Below are 7,166 nucleotides of genomic sequence, written 5' to 3'. Positions count from 1 at the left end.
TATCTTTTCACATTACATCAAGGAATTATTCCAATTCAAACCACCAGCTTTGGAGATTAGTATTCCATGATAAATGCAAACACCATAATATTGTTGGATATAATTTCCTCATCATAATCTAGATCTTTCCTGGTATTCAGATGTTCAAGGATACCTAGGTGAATATCTAATGTACACGATTGCAAATGAACAATAGCATGATTGGATATTTCCTACTGATGAAGCAGGGATTTAAAATGCATTTGAGTATCGTTGAACAAGCAGTCACACCTTACATACAAAAGTGAAAGAATAGGTAAATAAAATCTGACGACCTTAAAAAAAAACCGCTTTTACAGTCCCAATAATGATATATTTGAAGAAAATTGTAAAATGTTCCAAGTTACAAAAATATGAGACACCAAAGCCCATGTTGATCATCTTCCACCAGAGAGTTCAATTGCATCCTGGTTATATACAGAATCCTCAGCCCACTCAAACCTTCGAGGCATCAGTTCATATTCTTGTCGACGAATGACTTCAATCTGCTGCCACTCTTCCCAATGTTCATCCAAAACCTCTCCTTCCAACATGCGCACAACTTCTGTCATTTTGGGTCGATCTTCTGGTGAGGTCTGTGTGCACAACAATGCTACCTGAATCATTGCCTCAACTTCTTTTACATCATAGTTCTGCTTTAGGTTTGCATCTACAATAGCATCTATTCTTTTCTCTCTTTGTAACTTCTTAACATGATCCAATAATAGAACGTCATCCTCTTCCTCGAAACGTGAAAAATCTATAGCATGTTGTCTAGTGACAAGCTCCAAAAGAGTAATACCATAACCAAAAACATCTTTCCTCTCTGAGGATCTTCCATTTAATAAGTATTCAGGAGCAATGTGACCCCTGGTTCCACAGACTTGAGTTGTAACATGAGTTTTCCCAGCATCAACCAATTTTGCTAGCCCAAAATCACCAACAACAGCTTCGAAGTCTTCATCTAGCAAGACATTAGCAGCTTTCACATCCCGATGAATGATTTTAGGATTGCAGTGCTCATGAAGGTACTCCAAACCATGGGCTACACCTAAGGCTACATTTTTCAGAGCATGCCAGTCTAATGGCTTTTCCGTAGGTTTGAGCTCCCTTAGCCTGTATGCAACACTAAGGTTTTGTATATATGGATAGACTAGAAGCCGATCTGATGGTGCAACACAAAATCCTATCAAGCACAGAAGGTTGCAGTGGACTGCCACACTAATCATCTCAACCTCCCATAGAAATGCTTGCTCCCCACCAGGGCTATGATAGTCAGTCAACAGTTTTACTGCAACCTTTGTATTGTCTACCAGCACTCCTTTATATACTTTGCCAAAACCTCCCTGCCCAAGAACATTCTTCTCACTAAAATTATCAGTTGCCAACTGCAACTCACGCCATGAAAATCTCTTTAACTGCCCAAAAGCGATTTTTTTATCATCCTCACCAGAGACATCAACAAAAACTTCTCCCTTATTGCATTGATGTTGGCCTTGGCATATCTCTGAGTTTAGTTACAAACTACTTGTAACTCATTAGTCTTCATATTGCTACAACTGCATATATGATGTGTATGATCATACTCTGTTTCAAGGATAGAGTCTAGCTACAAGAGTAGTCATAGCCAAGAAATACAAGAATTGTAATTATTAGTAGCAATACCAATTTTAGCTATTCAAACCTTCCCATAGCCAGATTCAAAAATCTCGAAGCAAGCCAAAAGCTCAATAATAAATCTAAAATCTAACCAACTACCGGAACTAACCCCTGTAAGGGTTAATTGCAACAATTCGAAAAGATAGGTCATGGACAATTAATAGTTCAGAACTCAAGGAATCACTTATGAGCTTGAAAAGCATGTCAATATCGGTTGCCCTACTGACAAATTTAATTTTGATCTTGCTACATAGACAAGGTGAAATAACCTGCAGTAACAGATGATTCCTTTTATCATGATATTTCTTTGGATTAAATATATTTCTAAATAGGTACATATTATCCAATTGCTTTACTGGCCACTATCTCAATTGTTCTGCGATTCGAATATGACAACTAGCAGTCATTTCCAGAAGGATACTTTCTGTTCTAGATAATCGTGGGACCTACCAGACACCAGAGTTCGAAATATTTTCAATACCATCTATAGCCACAAAACAGCTAGAAATTTAGCAACATGCTTAGATAAGACTCGAGAGAAATGAAGCACGTACTATAAAGGGAATTTCAGCAAGTTCATCACAGGTCATCAATTGTTTTAAACTTTTATGAAGTCTGCCTGAGCATCATCAGCAATAAATAATAGACACTTATAAAATATTCTCAATCCTGTATGGTCCAAATCAGATGGACATGTAGTCTATTTAAGCCAAAATCACTATTACAATAATTCACCGTGAAGGGAGTCAAGTACTTGGATTTAATGCATAAGATCATCAGTGATGTAAATCTCTGCTGGGTAATTTTGTGTCCAAGGTTTAAATGTCTAGTAAAAGAATCACTCAAGAGTCAATATGCCCAGTATTGCCTTTCTCCAAAACTTCTAGAGTTGCTTTTGCCTGTATTCCTTGACCTCCCTGAATGGATAGCTGAGTCGTTTCCTGGGTTAATAGACTTGTACCCTTCTTCTTCCAACCAAAAGCATCACACTAAAAGCAGCACAAACAGAAGGGAGAGATACACACACATAAGGAAACGCAAGAGATAGGATAAAACAAGGTAGTTCTATGTTAACAGTTTAGAGCCTGTATATAAAGGCTTTAATAAGATTAGCACTCACAAAACGTACATGACAATCTTAGACAGGGTAGAAACCAGAGTGCCCTAGTAAACTGTAGGAGTTGTTCATTAATGCCATTCCAATGCTAGATTTATCAATAGGGTCATCATGTGCAATTTTACAATGAGGATGACCATTAAATGATGTTTAACCACAATGGATGTGTCACTTATAAAAACACAACGGTCATACATGCATTAACTGGACCTACTGACAGCAACAAGACAGAGTGTTGACCGCTAATTAAATTCCCATGAAACTAGCAACCATCCTAGTATGACTAACTCCAGCACTATGGTAAGAAAATTCATTATCATGATTTCAGTCTCAAGCATAACAATAGACTTACAAATGAAATTCAAAATGGAATCCCTGGTTTAAATGAGTTTATGGATGTTTATTTCTGCTGCATTAGTTAATTGCATGCACGTACAAATTTTAATGGCCTTAAAATTTAATGGGTTCAAAATTCAAATTCATCTCGAATCTTTCAAAGCCAGGTGGCATTCCTACCCTCAAGGTTGGGAGATCTTTCAAAGAGTACATTACATGATGGTATCCACGGGTCTAAAAGTTGCCCTACTATTCTTTCCTTTTAAGATTCCTGCAATCATATTAGTAGTCCCCTAAATGTAGGGTAGAAAAACTTTGAAAATGTAATTAGAATCGATCAAATCCTGATCTCAGTTATGCAGATCTCTAAAGGTAATTTAAAATACCTTGATATCTTTTATGACCATTCTCTTAAACGACCTAAAAAGCAACCTAATTTTAAATAATAATAATAATAAAACTGTTGGATGAAAATTTGTAAGCAAACCCTACATGCCACCAGCTGCCATCAACTCCAACTCATAAAAAATCACTTTGACCTCTTTGAGGTACCCTTGTATGGACTAAACCAAGCGTACATATTCAACTCAGACTAAGCAAAAAAACTCAAAAAGAACTCTGCAACAACAAAAAAAAAATTCACAATGAGGATTTTTTTTTTTTCTCTTTCTATGGTGCTCATAGAATGTAATTATTATACCTGTGGTTTCATATTACAGTGTCATCCTGCCCTTTAATGGCAAGTTTACCCAACTTTCTATATTTCACTATAGACCCAAGCCAATTGGCAAGGGAGCTTATAAAATTTGTAATCATTACAACTCCACTGGTCACCCCAGTGAAGAATGTTTCAAAGGGGAAAAATATTTGAACAAACCTTGGAAATACTCCAAAAGACGGGGATTAATAATCCTTTGTGTCAACAACCCGAATAACCCAAATCCATAGACAGTGACCACTGAGAACTATTACACAGATAAAAAGGATTACATCACACTACAAGATCAAGGATTATCTGTGGGCCATATATGTTATTAACTTAATTTTCGAATTTCAGTTAAGGTACTACTGCTTATTTCGTGTCCATCACTATTAATGTAATTAGACGGCAAGCTAGCAGTCCGAAGTGTTTAACTTTTGGACAAGGCAGCTTATGGAAATATTTTTGAACTTGAGCCATTAAATGATGGTAATTTGCTTACCAAGGATGGGCACACTCTCAATAGTCTGGTCGCAGGTTGGTGAAGATATTTGCACTTTTCAAAGTCGATACTTTCGGAATGGATTAATCCAAGTCCGAGAACATAAATCAACTTTTGAAATGGAATTAACGACTCCTCTAAAAAGGCACAACTGAAATACTAGAAGTAGAAAAAGGGGAAAAGAACAGGCAACAGGAAGGGAAAGAAAAATGTGGCTAGAGACTTTCAACTGCTAAACATGCAAATCCACCTCCCCTCCCATCATACACTATGTACATAAAAATGACTAGTAATGTACTAATGTACTGTCGTGCCAGAGGAATGAAACGAACTGAACAAGAAACCAGTCTCTGGGTCAAGTTTCTAGTAACACACCAAGACTCTTTCAACATTATGTATCGCTCCTGTTGCATTTTACTCTACCTACTGCTGCTGACTTTTAGTGGAACCATCTATACTTCCCCAACACAATTACGTGACAAAATTATGCCATCCATAACATATGAAATAGAACGCAGATCCGCGTAAAAGCACCCCAATATAGGATTGCATATGTATGGGCAAGTCTCAAAGGACGATCCGGATAATAAAGAGAGAAATGATAAATTCAAAAAATAAAGTTTATTAGACTCAAACGAACCCTAAGACCAAAAATAAATGAAATTCTTCTATAAATATATTACTCTCGGCTATTGTTTTAAACATTGTTCACCACAATTTCTCTAAAACAAACAAATCATCGCAAAATGGCATAATTGCGGTTTTTTTTTTGCCTACAATTAAATACATACCAAGTTCGAAATAATGTATTTCGTCTTTACAGGGTAATCTCATAATGACTATCCTAACATTGCAGCTGAAATTTTCTGTTAACGTCTCAACTAATGATAAGAGACTCCTAGACAGTTGAACAAAATTTCAAAACGCTGAGAACTTAAAGCTTCATTGCAATGGCCCGTTCCTTGAAAATAAAATAAAAATAAAAAGAGAAAATAAAACCCTAAAGTGGAATGAAATTAGGCAAGCGATGCACAAGGAAGGTGAATGTATCCACAGTACCATTGCCAGTCATTGGTTAAGATTTTCTGCTTTCGAATGCCAATCGTTTTGTGTTGGGCAGTGTATTTTCTTCAAACCCTCTACAACTTCAGAGGGCATTCCTGGAGCTCTCTTACCAAGAGCCAACCTCAACACCCATCAACAAGTTGTCTTCCCCCATTAAAACGATCCATAGAGGTTACAAAACCTACGACATTCCTTTATATTGCTCTTCTTACCCCTCTTCAAGTAACCCGTGCAGGGTTTGCAACCCCATTTCTTCTATTTTCTTCTGTACCGGGGCCTTAGCGGATAATTTATCCACAACAAAAGTTAAGACAAAAATAGCCATACGAAAAAAGAGTATGTATACACAGGGACAAAGTTTTCTCAGCCAGAATACAAATCAAAAACACATACCAACAAATCATAATCGTATACACCACGAGAATGAGCATATACATAGGGTTCTCTATCTATAAACCCTAAATCTAACTGAACAGAGTCACGTTAAGAGCCGATCCGCGACCATGGGCTTCTGCGTCTGAGAAATAGAAAGGCAATAGACATAGCCATAAGAAGAAATGGGATGGACGCACTGATGCCATATCCTTCTGCAATGCGTGTCTGCAATGCCAAAGTGGGTTTTGACTTTGAATTTGATTTTTAGCTGGCTCAAACATGGGTATCCTAGAATAAATACTTGGATACAAATTCCAATCAAGTGGGTTCAGACAAGTGATTAAAGCGTGCGAATTGGAAGCCAGTGATCAGGAATTCAAACTCCATAAAGTCATCTTCCTCGCAAACAAGACGTATGCAGATGAATCCATGCATGGACAAAGGATGCCAAAGAGTAAAATATATAATTTCCCTAATTCCAGTCAAGCAGGCAAGACTTGCCAGAAGCCATGTCCTCAAACCAAGCATACAGAAGCTCACTAGAAGCCCTAATTCTAATTTTCCTAAAATCCAAATGGTTTCATCAAGGGAAAGGGGCACAGTTGCATAGCGCGTTCTCCAGTGTCGCTGTCTTTTCGCTTGAGCATTTTCCGAACATCCTTCCCAATGATGTACTTCATCGTCTCTCCAACAACAGACCTCGTCAACATTCTGTGAGCTTTCAATGCAGACCCAACAACACAGCATGGTAATTGATACACCTTCCCTCTACAAACCTACTTGCAATCTCTGAACTAAGAAAACATCATATACAAAGAAAATTCGTTCATTCTGAACCCACATTGTCACCTCTCCCGTAACAAAATAGATCTGTAATGGTCGTGAGACAATTTACAGTGAAAAGTGAACCTTACAACGAAGTGTAAAATGCTGATGAATGAGGAAGAGGGACCCAAAATTTTACCATTCATAAGAACCATTTGGCATCATCTCCATGGCTGATTAATAATTCATTCACCTGGGCCAATGGTCAGAGCCATAAACAAGAATGAACTACAGGAATAGCTCAGTTCGTTAGAGCGTGTGGCTGTTAGCCACAACATCTTAACAGCCACAAGGTCGGAGGTTCAAGCCCTCCTTCTAGCGGTATTTGGGGTTTAGTGGGCTTTGGGTCCAGATTTTGAACCAAAGCTCTGATACCATGTGTAAGAGACCTCCCTAGGGTCTGTTAATAGATCTAATTTCTTCTAAATTAAATGCGATAAGAGGCTTTAACTTACCTACTTACACGGCTTTTAAACAAATAAAATTTTAACATTTACATTATAATCAACATAAATTAAGGTGAATATTTCATTCTAATTAACTTTACAAGAGTAGTCTATGGAGGAATA

The 7,166-nt window shown here is 37.4% G+C and overlaps 1 pseudogene; it reads right to left on the bottom strand.

Moving 5' to 3' along the window:
* Positions 1-335: 335 nt before the first annotated feature.
* LOC149160269 (LRR receptor kinase SERK2 pseudogene) overlaps positions 336-7,166 on the bottom strand; it is a 29,821-nt pseudogene continuing 22,990 nt past the window's right edge.

The sequence above is a fragment of the Pinus tabuliformis genome, chromosome 5_2 (genome assembly GCF_031772625.1).
Source record: "Pinus tabuliformis cultivar Carrire ecotype Pingquan chromosome 5_2, CPIR1, whole genome shotgun sequence".
Classification (NCBI taxonomy): domain Eukaryota; kingdom Viridiplantae; phylum Streptophyta; class Pinopsida; order Pinales; family Pinaceae; genus Pinus; species Pinus tabuliformis.
The sequence above is the reverse complement of the archived record's forward strand: the minus strand, read 5'-3'. Positions and strand labels throughout refer to the sequence as shown.